This window comes from Sus scrofa, chromosome 1, assembly GCF_054392235.1.
Source record: "Sus scrofa isolate SSC_HxYL_T2T_F1_AM1 chromosome 1, Sscrofa_HxYL_maternal_Yorkshire_Landrace_v2.0, whole genome shotgun sequence".
Lineage (NCBI taxonomy): Eukaryota > Metazoa > Chordata > Mammalia > Artiodactyla > Suidae > Sus > Sus scrofa.
Window position 1 is genome coordinate 158,802,525 of NC_139383.1, and position 15,912 is coordinate 158,818,436.

General features: G+C 48.7%; 1 protein-coding gene across 7 annotated transcripts in view; it reads left to right on the top strand.

Annotated features, from left to right (window-relative positions):
* The first annotated feature begins 1,001 nt into the window (after positions 1-1,001).
* ZNF516 (zinc finger protein 516) overlaps positions 1,002-15,912 on the top strand; it is a 116,917-nt gene continuing 102,006 nt past the window's right edge. For 3 of the 7 annotated variants that reach the window (XR_014840877.1, XR_014840890.1, XM_085017671.1), the window contains exon 1: positions 1,002-1,110. The gene's annotated coding sequence lies outside the window, so the exon portion shown is untranslated. Of the gene's footprint in view, positions 1,111-1,391; positions 1,506-4,619; positions 4,695-15,912 lie in introns of those variants that run through there. The other 4 variants (XR_014840888.1, XM_085017675.1, XR_014840889.1 and 1 more) reach the window with 2 other exon arrangements.

The window sequence follows — 15,912 nt, forward strand, 5'->3', positions numbered from 1 at the left end:
ACGTCACCGCCAACTCAGGGGGCGCCCCTCCTACAGCCTCCCCCTTCTCTCCTCCTTCGCCTCCATCTGCCCCCCCCCCGCCCCTTCTGCTTCTGCAGCTACCCCCACCCCCATGAAAGCTTTTTGAAGTCAAATGGGGATTTCTATTCCCAGACTCAACTTCGTGCAACTAACTGCGGCCCACGGAGAGTAGTGGTCGCGGTTAAAAGATGGAGTTTGAAGAAAAAAAAATTAAAGTTGAACTTTTCAAGGTTAAAAATGAAAACAAAACAGTCATTTAAAAATTACCATACAGCAGAATCCTTGTTGTGAAGTCTTTCCAGTGGGACCCCATTTTGATTCTGCACTTAATCTGCTGAAACTCTGCGTCTGAATACCCCCCAAGCACATTTATTAGGAAGTTAGGGGAAACGCACACCCTAAGCGGTTTGTAGTGCACGCGCTCGGGTGACCACCGGAAGGATCCCCGCGTATAAATCTGGTTCGAGGCTTAATGCTCAGGTGCCAAGTCGGCTGAAAATGCATCCCCGGCATGCCTGCACGTAAGGATGCGTGCATGTGTGTGTATCCGTGTGTGCGCCTAAACAGCTTCCCGTAACTGGATCTGCGGCAGCGGTGGTCCTTGGAAAGAAGGGGCGACAACTAGCCTCTGGGATCGTGATTCAGTGCTATTAGGGGAAGAATTATCTGCGTCTGAGTCATCGTGAGCCTCCAGACTTTCCCCGCAGTGTGGCAGAACTTTGTGCTGATGAGACAATAGTGGAGCGTGTGCGTTTCCTACAGGGCAGACCATTCCGGGGCTGGGGGAAGCCTCAGGCCTGCGCCCTGCCGCGGGGGCCCGGTCCCCTCCCTGCGCCGCGCAGCCCCCAGAGCCCGGCCAGCGCCGGGGTCCCCGCGGGGCGGGCGCCTCCCGGGCGCGCGCGGGCGGCGCAGGGAGGGGGCCGGGCGCGTGGCGGGCCCCGCGCGCCCTCGCGCGTCCCCCGCGCCCGGGCGCAGCTGGCGCGGTCGGTCTAGTGCAGCGTTCGGCTCCGCGCCTCCGGCGCTCGGCTTCACCTTCAGAGGCGCGGGGCGTGCGCGTCCTCCTCCCCCGGCCGCCGCCTCTCCGCCAAGGTAGGGGCCGGGGTGGGGGTGCTGCGGGAGGGGGCGCAGGGCCCTAGCCTGGAAGCCTGGGGGACCTGGCGTGTGCCGCGAGGGTTGGGGGCGCCGGGGAGGGGCTCCAGGGCGCGGGGAGGGCGGCTGGCTTTCCCTGTGGGTAGTTGCTCCGCTCCGCAATTCCAGGAGAGGGAAGATGCAACTTCGGGCGGCTAGGCGAGCGCCCGGGAGGTGGTTTTTACCGCAGTGGAGGGGCGGGGTGGGGGCCGGGGTGGGAGCGCGGAGGAGGCTCTGGCTTTGTACACTTCGTCAAAGGCGACTCGGGAGGAGGGGAGCTTGGATGCGCTCACCATCCATTAGGAGACAAAGAGCAAATTGCCTTACTTTAAAGTAAAACGCTCCGGCTAATGAAGGTGGGTGATGGGGCTGCGGGGCCCGAGGAGCCGCTTCAATTATTAAGGGTTTGGCTGATGGGATCGATGCCTGTGGGCACCGAGCGCTGCTGCCTCGGGGCCGTGTTTGCGGGGAGGGGCGTTGTTTTTCCTCCCCCCTCCCCTGGCTGCGTGCCCATCATCTGCGAGAGCCTAAGTGACCCTAACATTAAAGAAGTGAGAGCTTGGAAGGGAAGTTAGGGCAGCGGTGGGGGCGGGGGCGAGGGTTCTGCAAGGACTCTGAGGAGGGATGAGGAGAGGGGGTCAGGGTGGCAGGGGCTCCTCCGAGATGCACCCAGCCTGGCTGGGATGGGGGTGGGGGAGGTATTGATCACGATATTTACCCGAGTATACGCAAGGGAAGAATACTTGGGGTGTGTGGTTGGGGGGGGGGGGGTTGGTAAAGCTCCTTGCCTGCCATTTCCATGGTGAGCTAACCTACTGAAGAGTTATGATTAGCATTTAGATTAACCGCCTCGTCATCAAGTTTTAGAGAAACTTTGTATGAATAAGTTTGTTAAAAGCCAGCCGAGCTGGGTATTTAAAACAGCGGTTCGTGGAGGAAGGTTGGTGTGCGGTGACAATCGGCCTTGGTGGGCTGGGGTCCTGCTGCTACGGACCAGAGAGACCGAGCCTTTTACCCGAAAAATGTGGGTCTGTAAGTCAGCCCCATTTATTATCAGCGGTAATAAGCTCCTCGCAGCAGACCAGGATCTGACCAGGAGCTTCTGGTGTTGTGTGTCTGTGTCTTAATCATTCCGCTGGGTTTATTGATAAAGAATTACTTGATCTCCGGGTGTGCAAAGAACAACTTGCTCAGCCCTCTTTTAAAATATATTTATTCTGTGCCTTATTTAATCCAGACGCACAAAAAGCCATTTGCTGCTTCATTGTTGGTTTACATTTTTTGAAAAGGCGACTGGTGTAACCTGTGGAATTTGAAATGCAAATAAAAGCCTGTGGGAGTTGAGGCAGAACAAATCAGCATTTATAAAGTGAAAAAGATTTAATGTCTTTGAAATCATTGCGGAGGAAAAAAACTGGAGAGGGGGAGCGATTTTTCAGCGAGTGAATTGTGACGTCAGGTCTTTTTGGAAAAGATGTTATTTTTAAGGTCTGAAACCCGGGTATGTAAAGTGCTTACAGGAAAAACAGATTACAAGATTAACATCTGTTAACATGATCCTTTATCTCCAGCCAAAAATAGGTCAGTTCTTTCTTAAGGAAACACGATTGCTGGCGTGTGTTTAAATAATAAAATTAAAATAATGAGTTCATCAATTAGGACCGGCGTTTGATACAATCTGACCTGTGAAAAACATTTTTTAATTTCGAGATCAATGAAAGGTCAAAGTCCCTTTTGGGTGTTGAGAACAACTCTTCTCCCTGCGTCCACCCCTCCCGGATGACCCCCTCCTTTTTACAGCGAGCTGCCTCTCCGCCCCCATCCCGATTGCTAATTTCCCCTTTCATCCACTGTGGAAGTAGAAAATAGATTTAAATGGATATCGTATGATGCCTCCCTCGTTTAAAGAAGGCAAACTCTCGGTGCAGAAGGCTAACTTTCAGAGCTCTGCTGTTGTTTTACCAATAAATGAAGGGGGGGTGGTGGAAGGAAACAGCCTTGCAAAGTCTCCCTGCCCCCTGGGTGTGAGTGACGGCTCTCCGGGCCAATCCGCAGCGGCTTTCTCCATCCCGGAGGTAATTTGGGGTGTGAGTGTGTACGCGCGCGCGCGTGCATGCGCCCATGTGTCTGCACACTAAGTCCGACCAGCCCCGCGCATCCGCAGGGTCCTGATTTGCACAGTTATGAGCTGTATACACGGACACGCTATTATCTGAATCTTTGCAGCTAGGTGGGCATGCAGCATTCCAAATAGAGACCTTGCCTCCTCCGAGTGTTCTGTAAAGAACGGGCAAAAGAAGTGCTTTCGGATGCAAGTCGAAACCTGCAGAAGGGGAAGAAAAGGAGGGATGTGATTATGCTTCTCAGAGGTTGGGGGATCGAAATGTGTGGTTCCTTCCGTCTCGTTCCCACGCGGCAGGCGCGCCCTGAGCGCCTGGGGTCAGAGTGATGGATTCTACTCGTCACTCGCTAGGCGTATCGAGGTCCAGGATTGTTGAAACTGTTGTTAACTCTAGAAAAAGTGAAGGACAGCATGTACCTTCCAACTTCAAATTTTATTTTCTCACTGGAAGTTGATATTTAGGCCGTGGCAAATTATAGAATGTGACCTGCCCAGGGTCAGTGCAATTTTACTGCCCACCTACTTAAGAATGCGAAGCACTGGCAACGGCTCCCCGGCACAATGGGCACATTCACCGGCGGAGTGCGTCACGGGCCCCCCCACGTTTCCTCTGGGTTTAGTAGGGCACCAACTTCTCTAGGAATATTAGTAGTGCTCTGTGTGTGTGTGTGTGTGTGTGTGTGTGTGTGTAAGGGACCAAGGAGCAGCTCTGTTCAGTGCTGGAGTTGCTTTGCTGCTTCGCTCAGAGATGGATGCTGCTGCTGCAGGGAACGGGTTAAGGACACACGTGTACCCCCTCCTTCCCCGAGACCCCTGCAGGGGGATCCCTGGGAGGGATCCCGCGCCCGGGCCTCGTCCACGCACAGTGTGTCCGCCTGCAGGGCCGCACGGAGGTCATCCCGATAGTCCACTGGCCAACCCAGGAGACCTTCGTCCTCCCCCAGCAAGATCCTAACTCGGTTACAAGGTGGGGTCCAGCCCGCGTCGCCCGCCGGGCCATTTCCGCTCCCTAAATCCGAATACTACCCGATTCTGCCCCTCTCCTTCCCCAATCTCTGTGAGATCGCGGATTGAGGAATGGGCAGTAGGGGGAGGTGTCGCTGGATTAAATCATTCCTATTTCTGTTTCTCCCGCGGGTGCGGCGCTGGTCCCAGGGCGCCTGACGGGGGGAGGGGGGTAGTATTTACCTGCCCGCCCCGCGGCTTGGGCTGCGGCCTCTGGAGGCCCAGTTTACTGGGGGAGGGCTGTAGGCGGGGAGGGATGGGCGGAGAGGTGGGGGAGGACCCGGCCCGCGCCCCCGCCCCCCGGTGCCCGCCCCCCGCCCCCGTCATGTGGAGCGGACGTCACAAGCCTGCACTGTAACCCAAGAAGTGAAAGAGACGGGGACCCACGGCCCAACTTCGCACCGTAACAAAGGCGGGGGTCCGTGCGGGCCGGGGGAGGGGGTCTGGCCGGGGACGGATCGGGGGAATGGGTCTGGGGGGGTGGGGCAGGCAGGGCCCGGGGCTGCGTGGGGGCGGGAGAATGGGGGGCCTGGCCCGGGAGTGAGGGCCTGGTCTGGGAGTAGGGTCCTGACTGGGGCGGGGTCTGCTCGGGGCTGGGGCAGTGGGGACCCGGGAGGGGGTTAGCTGGAGTGGGGGATGAGGGCCGGGGCGGGAGTCTGAAGGGGGCGGGGGAGTGAGAGCTCCGACTGGGGTCTGCGGGGGTAGGGGGAGTGTGGGCCGGGACGGGGGTCTGTGGGGGCGGGGGAGTGGGGGCCGGGGCCCTGGGTGCGCGTGGCTGCGCGGACCGCGCTCCAGGCGCCGAGGCGCTGCCCAGGCCAGGTAATTGGTTTCTATTTTAAACTTCACTTTGTCCGGGCGGAGGTGGGGCGGTGGGAAAGGCGTGGCCCCTGCGCGATTACATAAGTGTTCATACCTGATTAGGTCCCAGGCCGGGGCCAGCGCGCGGATTTGGGCGCTAGCCGCCGGTGGGCACCGGCTCGGGCATCCTTGTGCGGGGTTGAGGCGCGTGGAGTTGCGTCCTGCCCGTGGGACCTGATGCTTGTCCGCCGTGGGACCCGCATGCAATCTGGGCTGGAGCTGGAAGCCCCGGGTGTCCGTGGCGGGGGGCCGAGCCTGTCGGCAGGGTCTATACTGTAACAAAGGGCAGGGCTGCGGGACCTTGGGCGGCGCAGAGCACTGACTTAAAGGAGAGTCACAAAAGTCTGAATTAAACGTGCAACCGGAAGGCATTTTCCCCCACGAACGTGCCCTTAGGTCTCAAATCTTGATTAAAGATGATTTAAACATTGAGGTGCTCGCACCCCGTGGCTATGTAATAAATACACTTAAAGGACTGCTGAGAGGCGATGGGAGGGTGGGTCTTCTCCCTACAGGATCTTCTCCAGATTATTTTTCACGCTGCCCTATTAATATGATTGGAGTATTTTGGTTTAGGAATGTAAGTGCTACTTTAAGGAACTAGGCATGCGTGCTATTTGGTAGGATCTTTCTCCTGCCCCTCAAAAAAGAGCTCATTTTATCATTTGTTTGTTCCTCCTTCATATTCTCTTGCATTCTTTGATTGCCGCGTCAAAATAGCTGTGTTACTTATATTTACACAGACTGGCCAGAATTAAATAGACCACATGCCACTGCCACACATGAATTGGAGCATTTTCCTCTCCGTGTAACATTGGAGGGTGTGGAGCTGGCCTTAGGAACCTGGGTCTGAGAGTTCAGCTCCTTGAGAAGGACAGACTTGGTTTCACAACAGCGACTCCTGAATTGTGCTGAATGGGCCTGGGGGTGCCCCCCCTCCAGCCACTCAAGTATTTTGGTAGTGGAATTAGAATTTTGATGTGTTAAGATATAAATATATTATGTCAAGTATTTTTCTAGTTTGTTAGTAGGGCTTTGTTTTGTTAAACTTGTTTGAATATACTGAAACAGCACATCAAAAAAAAAAAAAAAAAAATCCCAAAAGGTGTGCAGTAAAGCTATCTAAGAGGAATGAGAATGTCTCTAAAATGAAACAAAGTGGCCAGGAAGCATATTTGGTAGGTCCAGGAGTCAACAGTGGAAAGAGAGAGAGAGGAGTTTTGCTTAGTTTTGTTTCTGAAAGCTTTTGTTTGTCAGAGTAATCTTTCCAAATGGTTTAGGATACTGAAACATAACTCCATCAAGAACTTTAAGTTTTGGATGTGTTAAGTGGCATTAGTCACTGATGACCCGAGAATAGTTTACGTCGCCAGTGTTAATCCCATTGTTACTTGTATAAGACCTTTTAAGTTGACTAATTTAGAGATTAAAGTTTTCTTGGGACTCTGAAGTTCCACCTTTCTTTCTAAGATGTTGTTTTAGAGACCAATACAGAGTGGATAGAATGAGAGATGGTTTTAAAAACAGGTCGGTGCTAAAATCACCTTGTCTCCACTTCCATGAATTAAACTTTAACTTCATTTACCTTACTTGCTCCTTCGTGGGGATATTTGAGTCTCATAGGTGGAGCATTTGATGTGGAGATTAAGTTTAGCAACAGTTATGTGCAAAAGGAAAGGAGACTTCTTTAAAGAATAACTCAAACTGAGGTAAACTCTTCACAGATGGTTTTCAGCCTTACTAAATAGGGAAAAATGATAATGTGACATAGGAATTTAAGGAGAGTTTAGTCACGGACAGTTCTTGAAAAACCAGTGCTCTGTTTATTGGGTTGTTGTAGATTTTTATTTATTCATTTTCCAAGATACATATTGATCTTATTCATAATTTACCAGAAGGAGTCTTTTAAAAAGAATTTTGTGGGAGTGGCTGTAAGTCTGGCTGGAGATTGTGTTTAGAGTTTCAACTGCATTATACCTTAATGGCATAGAAATAGGAAACTGAAATGTAAGCTGATTACCTTCAGCAGGAAGGAGCTTGTTCAAGCGTGTGTACTTTCCTTTTATAATATGTTTGTTTTCAGTGTTCAAGACATGACACTATTTTGGTTTTTATTCCATTTTCAGCATTGGTGTTAATTATATAATTGAAAGTGCTATTTTGCTTATAATGTAACTAGATTCTAACTGAATAAAGCAGGAAGCAAATAACTTCTTCGTGGCTGTTGGGTGGCCACATTTAGCTGGCAGCATCTAACCTTTCTCAGTGATAGGCGTAGATTTAAGCAGAAGTCATAGAACTAATGGAAGAACACAGAAGAAAGTGAATGCAATTCTTAGATATCTGCGTTTTAAATATTTGAAGGTAGACGTAACATGCCTTCCTCAAAAGCAGACATCTTCCATGCTGTAAATGTTTAAACTCCACTTGGATGGAGTTTTCTGATACAGTCCATTCTTTCAAAATTGCATTTCTTTGCTGCTCTAACCCCTCCCCCTCAAAGGTTCTAGAGGCTGTGGGAAAAGTTTAATGAACTCGATTCTTCCTGAATGCAGTTGGGAGAATAGAGTGGGCCTGTGTGCTTCGTTGCCCTTGCTGTGTTCCTCTCACTGAGCTGACACTGACCACAGAACCAGCTCCCACATGTGGACCTGCCTCGGCTTGCTGGGCACTGGGCACCTTTGACCGTCTCCTCCAGAATCATTCATGTGTAATGTCTAAACAGGAAGAATTCATTGTGTCACTGTCTTTGCTCCCAGATCCATTAGTCTTTTGGTAGGAAAGCACATCTCATTTGGATGTGCATTTTTCAAGTGAATAGCCCTGTCACGATGTGGGTTTGTTCTGAAGTCTGACTGAGGCAGGGGGTGTTTGGAGCACATCTCCTTGTGCAGCACAGACATAGAAAGCAGGATGGGGCTTCCAGGAGGCAGGTGTCAGTGTGGGGCGCAGGTATACGTCCCTGGGCTGCCATTCTGTCTGCCTTGGAGTTTGGGTACTGCTGCTATTCCACTCCTGTTCTGCAATGGCTTGGTGCTGACTGGTGGCGCTACCCTCTCTCCTGTCTTCTCCTTGGGGATATCACCCTCCCCCAACATTTTCCATCTGATGACCAGCAGTCTGTTGGGAGCAGCCTGTTAGGTTCGAACATGGCCACAAGAGTGACAGCATTGTTCGGATTCAAGCCTTGGCCTCCATCCTCTTTGGACCTAGGAACAAGTGAGTTTGGGGTGGGGAGGTGGGACATTGCTCTTGGATGGAGGGGTGACCTCGGCCCTGAGTGACTTGAGATTCCCCACCCCCCACCAGAGCAACAGGGTGTGACTTATGGGGGGGGCGTCCTCTTTATCATTGGACTCTAGCTATGAATACCTTAGAGTTTTCAGAAATATTGGCAAATTGTCACAAACCCTTTTTAAGGAAGGATTCACATCAAATGTTTTTTTTATTTTTTTATTTAAGATATAGTTGATTTACAGTGTTATGCCAGTTTCTGCTGGACAGCACCAAATGTTTATCGATGAAGAATTTATTTTAAAAATTAACCATATGGGAAGAATAAAGAAAACCTTTCTCTATAACTTTTTATTTTATTTTATTTTTTGTCTTTTTAGTGCTGCCCCCATGGCATATGGAGGTTCCCAGGCTAGGGGTTGAATTGGAGCTACAGCTGCCAGCCTACACCACAGCCACATCTTTGACCTACACTGCAGCTCACAGCAATGCTGGATCCTTAACCTACTCAGCAAAGCCAGGGATCAAACCCATGTCCTCATGGATGCTAGTCGGGTTCATTAGCCACTGAGCCACAATGGGAACTCCCCCTCCATAAATTTAAAATGTCTCATCCAGTTCTTTAAAAATCATCCTTATTTTCAAACTAATTTTCTTCATGAGAGGACTAGTTTAGGGTTATGACTTAAATAGCTAGAGGGAGGCACCATCTTTGCATCGTTTGTGTTTGAAATGTATACTATCCGTGAAGATAGAGCAAGTATATTTTAGATGGACTGGTAAAAATTAGCAGTTGCAACTGTCTGTTTTGTGTATTCTTTATTCCTTGCATCTGGCTACATGTGATTTGAACAGCTGAAGCTTTTCTTTCCAAAGCTAGAGCTGGCTGTCATATTTATGTCCAGAATGAAATGTTTTCCAGTGGCATACATTGGAATCGTAAAGAAGTATAATTTTGTGGCTTTCGACATTCATTAAAAGTCGTTTTCCAAAAAAGATCTGGCATTTGGGCTTCAATTCAAATGATACTGGAAATTATAAAGCAGGAGTAATTAGGAATGCAACTGTTTTTAGAACCCAAACGTGTAAATATGCGTAAAATGATGAGTAAAAACCCCACACCTGAGCAGAAAATAAATTTAAAAAGGAACATGAGGTTTAGGTACATTTTACTATGTATTTCAAAGATAAGTTCATTCCATTGATTTGCTTTCTTTTCCCCTCTGTTTTGTTGTTGTCGATGTTTTGAGGTTAGGAATTTAATCCGGTTGTTACTTATGAAAATTTACTTTGAAGGATACGTTTTCTCTGTGATTTGAAGTTCACATACCTCCTCGGTGACGTGTTGAATTTGGGATGAGATGTTAATGTTGATTATTTTCAAGGTGAAGGTAATCTGGTATTTTATTCCTTCAAAAGCAGGTAGGCTTGTCTCTCACGGCACCTCGAAGTGGTTGTTGTCAGCTTAGCCTTGCGACGCAGCCGTCCTGTTATTTTCTTGCTTGTTGAGGGGCATGGTGAGCGTAGGCTAACATGTGGTGTTGGCTTTTGGGACATAGTTGAAGGAGACTCTGGAAAGTCGAGGTTTTCTGGTAAAACTCGAATTTTTTTTCTTAGCCACTAAGAGTTTTAAAAAAACAACCCCTTTTTCAGCATTATTGGGCCTCACTTGAAAAGCCCTCTCCTCTTCAACTCCTGCCACGAGAAAGTAAAGGATATTTGTTCAGGAATTTTTGTCCTTTGTTTCAGAAAAGGGCAACATGTGTCTGTGTTTGCCATATGGCACTGTTTAACCTATCCTCCTTGGGCTTTCTCGGGCTGCATAAGGCATGGATTCGTCTTAGCATTCCAGAATGTTCTTTGAAAGTTAGGATAGTGAAGGATGCAGCGGAGTTGTGCCGCGAAAGCTGCTCCTGTCTTTAGCCGCTTCTCTCTCGTTCTGTTGATAATTAAGTGCTGTGAGCAAATAGCATTTTTTTCCGGAAATGATTTTTGTGGGAAATAGTTAGACGTTAAAATGTTGGCTGATTGTGTGAATTCGGGAAAACGCACAGCCCAGTGTGAGGAGTGAAAACTGCTGGTTGTAAATAGGCTGAAAGTTGGGCTGCTGAGGAAGGACGTTCACTGTTTACTTCCTGATGATTCTGGTGCCTTTAACCTAGAGCTAAATTATATGCGCTTTTTTTTTTCCCTTAAAGAAATAGCTATTTTTTAAAAGATGGATGAATGAGCCAATGAACAGATGGGTGATTTCTCTTCTATAGTTTCAACTTTCATGATGCTGTTCTGAAATTATCTAGAGGCAGAATGGTGATGTTTTTACTTAAGAATTTGTCTTGTTTACTTACACATGTTATTTTGAACTTTTGGATAGATGTGTGTTTCATCACAAGGGTATCTTCTTATGTGCCACGTCTCGGGAATGTACTGATGTTAAAGCCTTTTAGAAGATTCTGCCTCAGTTTTTAAGGTCCGGTGTGGCCATGGGCTTGCCCACCAGAGCTCACGTGTCTCCAGATACCCTCTCTGGCTGAATCTGTCTCATTAGCTTTAATCATACTGTTTCTCCTATTTTAAGGAAAGAAGTAGACACATTCATACTCATTCATGTGTGTTGATTGTAAAGCACATGTGGGCAGGCGTGGGTGGAAAGGTGGGGCCGGCACTGCCAGAGAATCTGAGCCGTGTCAACAGAGGCTGTTTTGGGTGACACATAATTTATACTGACGTCATCAGTGACCCGGGGAGATTTTTGTGCCAGTTTGAGAAAAATATCATCATTCACACTGATAATCAGAGTCTCACCAGATTTAGAGGCATCGTACTGAAGCTTCTGTCTGTAGCATGACCATTAGCATAATGGTGATAATTTGTTCCTTTGAGTAACACCCAGCATAATTTAAACTCGTGTTATTGTGATGACTCCAGCCCAGCCCAGGTGCTCAAGTGTCTTCCTTATTTCAAAAATGGCTTCTTGCTTTTCAGAACAACAGGCAGGAAGGATGATCTCATTCCTAAAACCAACTTAAAAAACATGACTCTGCGTAAATAACTGAATTCCTAATGTAAAAATACTTGCCATAGCAACGTAAACTTGGGACAGTTCTGTAGAGTCATGGGATTAGTGGTTTAGCGGCAGGATTAAAATTGGCCTCAGTAAATTACCCTGGTGACAGAAAAGCAGAATCTGTTAATGGTTTTACAGGAAGATTGGCTTATCAGTTATTTTCTAGGTTGATGAAAGATTATGGGCCGCTTAAAATGTGAACTTTAGAAAGAAAGGTTAATTTTCCTAATAGCTGTATATTTTAAAAGTGTCTGTAGGGATTGGTTAAAAAAAGAAGTTACTGCTATTAGAATTTGGGGTTTTATGGGCATATGGGGCTTGTGTTTGTTTAGCTACCGATGTTCAGGGTAGGTTGAGAGTGTGCATTTCAGCCAGTCATCAACTTAGGGCTTCCCTGTGTCCATGGAAATAGTAGACCGTCTTGGAAAGTGCATTAGATCTGTGGGACCACAGAGGCACCATTTAGGTGCTTCCCAAGCTGCACTTTTGTGGCCCCAGCAGGTTAGGGTGGTTCATTGCTATAAGTATGGTTTTCATGTCTGTCAGGAATTTTATTTTATTTTATTTTTTTATTTTTTGCTTTTTAGGGCCGTACCCGTGGCATATAGAAGTTCTCAGGCTAGGTTTCAAATTGGAGCTACAGCAGCTGGCCTGTGCCATAGCCACAGCGACACCAGATCCAAGCCGCATCTGTGACCTACATACACCACAGCTCACGGCACCGCTGGACCCTTAACCCACTGAGCAAGGCCAGGGATCGAACCCGCAACCTTATGGTTCCTAGTCAGATTCGTTAACTACTGCGCCACAACGGGAACTCTGTTTTGTCAGGAATTTTATATTGATTCTACAGAATGAACATGAAGGGAAACATTTACTTTCATGGTTATTTACCTTTCTTTGTACGTTTATGTTGTTTCTGTTTGGACCTGTTTAAAAAGGCTAATATTGAGGGTTCTATGTATGTCATTGCCAGGCAATTTAGAGATGATTTAGGGATGAATCTTGGCATTTTACAGGTGCCGGAAGGATTGAATGAATCTTCCGAGGCCCCCACAGTGGAGCCAGGCTCAAACCCAGATTTCTCCATTCACAGTCCAGTCTCTTCCCAGTACACCGAGCTGAGTGCACAGAATAGAGTCAGGTCGCAGTCTGATTTCAGGATTCGCTCCTTGAGAAGGTGCAGGGCTGACGAAGCTCAGTGGAGTGGAGACCTGCAGGTGCTGGGCTAGTTAGGGCAGGAGGTGAGGGCCCCACTGCAGTTTCACATTGTGATGCTTCGATCTGTCCCCAGAGAGAAAGCAAAATGTTGACTACGTTTTTGCATCTCTGCACGGGGGTATGGTGTTAGTGTGAGGACTGGGTAGGCCATTCCACTGCAGCATCACAGAGCTAAGACCAGGAGGAAACGGGGACCTCCCATTGCCCATCATCCAAGACCCAGCAGCTGCTGGCACCCACTCCCAGTTCAGCATGTGCCCAGGGTACAGATTTTCTTGGGAAGCCCTGTGGTAACACCATACTAACATCACTTTTTAGAAGCAGGTAAATTTGGAAAGCAAAGCACCATTGTGGCACAGAAGGGGCCTAGAAGAAAAAAGCCACCAAAACATTGCAAAGGAAGGGAGCCAGAGACATTGGAGGGCCAAGACAGACTGCAGTTTCCCTGCGCTTCTGGTCTTGGGCGACAGCAGGGATGAAGCAAGTTGGTGGGGAGTGGGGCAGGTGCATGCTGGACTCTCAGTGTGATGGCACAGGTGCCCCAAGGCTTGGTTTGGACAGGGAGCTGCTGACCCCAGCAGGTCAGGGGGAGGCAGAGATGGGGACCAGAACAGGTGGGTACCTTCCGTTCCACGCATCCTTGGTGCAGGTGGGCAAAATAGCAATGAAGGGGAAGGATAGAGGGCCAAGCTGACTGAGGTGGGACCACACTCCCCTTTTCCCTCTCTGATGGCACCTCAGATGTGTGGCTACGCCAGCACCCAGGGGACCAGCTGCTGGGCCCTGCTCTGCTCCTGGATGTTGTCTGGACTCTGGCAGACCTATCCCCTCCACCTGCTCCTGTGAATTTAGGCGCTCAGCCAAGGTGCAGTGAATTTGTCTTCATTGTGCAAGCGCCACTTAGAAGACCCATCTCCTTTGCCTTCTCCATGTGGGCAGATAGAGCCTACGTTCTGGGTTTTCTTTTACGAGGAAAAATCAGCAAACGGAGACCCACATTTAGAATCTGGTTCCTCTTTCCTGCAGAAGAGAGTATGGAGTACTTTTTTTTCTTTCTTAAAAATTTTTTTATTGTAGTTGAGTTACAATGTTCTGTCAATATCTGCTGTACAGCAAAGTGACCCAGTCATTCATATGTTTATGTATAATATTCTACTATTACCTTCTACCATGTTCAATCACAAGAGATTGGATATGGTTCCCTGGGCTCTGCAGCAGGAGGACCTCATTGCTTATCTCTTCTCAATGTAACATTTTGCATTTACCAGCCCCGAACTCCCAGTCCTTCCCACTCCCTCCCCTTCTCCCTTGGCAACCACAAGTCTGTTCTCCATGTCTGTGAGTCTGTTTCTGTTCTGCAGATAGGTTCATCAGAGTACTTTTTCATTATTTACTGAAACCACGTCCTAATCAGTCTGCTACCTTTCTAGACATTGCTCAAGGTATTTAAGGACCAGTGTGGACTAAGGATTGAGGAGATTTATTTAATCGATGCAGGGGCAGCATCATGTGCCCTTGCCTGAGGGTTTTGGCAGGTTTGCTGGAGAATCTGGTGACTGGAATCTCATTCATTTTGTTGGTGGGAAGAGCTTGCTTCTTTATTCCCAACTCATTCCGTAAAGAGTATGAGGTGCTCTTGAGGTTGTCAGTTAAATATAGAGTAAAACAAAAAGTCGAGAGCAAGGACATGGAATAACAGGTTGTGACGAGGGGAGAACAGGATCCTGTCTCCAGATCTCTGTGTTCCTGTGGTACGTGTCCTGGAACCAAAACTCAGGAGCCGAGCTTTCTGACAGTGGAAACCAGGAGTGAAACTGGGCCATTTACATATCAGATTGATGAGAAAACTCACCAGTTCTCCTGTGGAGGAGAAGCCTTTTGTAGCCAGTAACCCTAGAGGAAGCTTCTCACCTTGATTTGTATATTGGCTGTTATACAAGCGATGTGTTTTCTGGTAGATATTCTTCAGCGATGCTCTCCAGGAGAACCTGCGGTGCTTTTCCAAAGGTGATTCCTCGGAGCTGCCCTGAGAACAAGAACACAGTACTTCACATTGGCAGCTGTTTTTTGAATCACCATGATGTGTGATCTGTTACGGAGCATTGCAGTTTCCTGCTATATTAGAAGTTTAATTTTTGTTACTAATGACTTGCTGTAGACTTGAATCAAATTTGGTGATGCCTGGATAACCAGCCCCCCCCAACAAATAGCTCCTGAGTGCTCTGTTCAGGCTCATTTCCTTCCCACAGAGATCCATTTCATGCCCCCTGTGAGCAAGGCTCCCTTATTCCGTGTGTGTTGTTTAGTATCTCTAACTGTTATGAGAGAGAAGTCGTTTTAGCCCTTGTCCCCCCAGGAGGACACCGAGACCCCCCCTAGTTAAGGAACTAGGGTTATCTCAATGGACTGTCTTCTGGGGAGTCACCCTGAGTTTGTGACCTTCCTTGTGCTTGTTGAAACCTAGAGATTTGTGTCCTGGTCTGAGCCATCTGGTGTTGTGTCACTGTGGACACTGCATCATGGAAGACCCGTGTCCCCCCTCCCAGCCCCCTCTTCCCTTTGTGGGTGACTGGGGTTACTGATGGATCCCTTGGACGAACTGAGAGCCAGTGGTCAGGGTCCCCTGAGTTGAAACTGTCTGTCTGAGCATTTTGGGAACACCTCCCCCCCACCCCCGGTGTAAGGCCATGCCTGCTCTGAAGACAAGTGCAGGTTTTGAGCAATCTGTCAAGAAAGAGGACTTTAGACGGTGCTCTGAGGATGTGAAGCAGGGAAACTCCTGCATCAGCGTTCAGCTCTCTGGCCAATGAGGGGGCTTGGCCCGCCCTGGGCTTGGTGACCCTGCTCTGAAGCCAGAGGGGCCAGAGCTCGGGAATGCCGGGGTCTGTGTTTGCAAAACTCTTGGGCAGGGAGGGGTTGGCAGACTCTTTCTGTAAAAGTAGAGATATTAAATATGTGGGACTTTTTAGGCCAGAACTTCTCTGTTGAGCTAATTCACTCTGCCTTGGAGCAGAGTTATCAAGCCGCAGGAGTTCCCATCGTGGCTCAGTGGTTAACGAATATGACTAGGAATGATGAGGTTTTGGGTGTGATCCCTGGTCTTGCTCAGTGGGTCAAGGATCTGGCGTTGCCATGAGCTGTGGTGTAGGTCGCAGATGCTGGCTACAGCTCCAGTTAGACCCCTTGCCTGGGAACCTCCATATGCCGAGGGTGCGGCCCTAGAAAAGACAAAAAGACCAAAAAAATAAAAAATAAA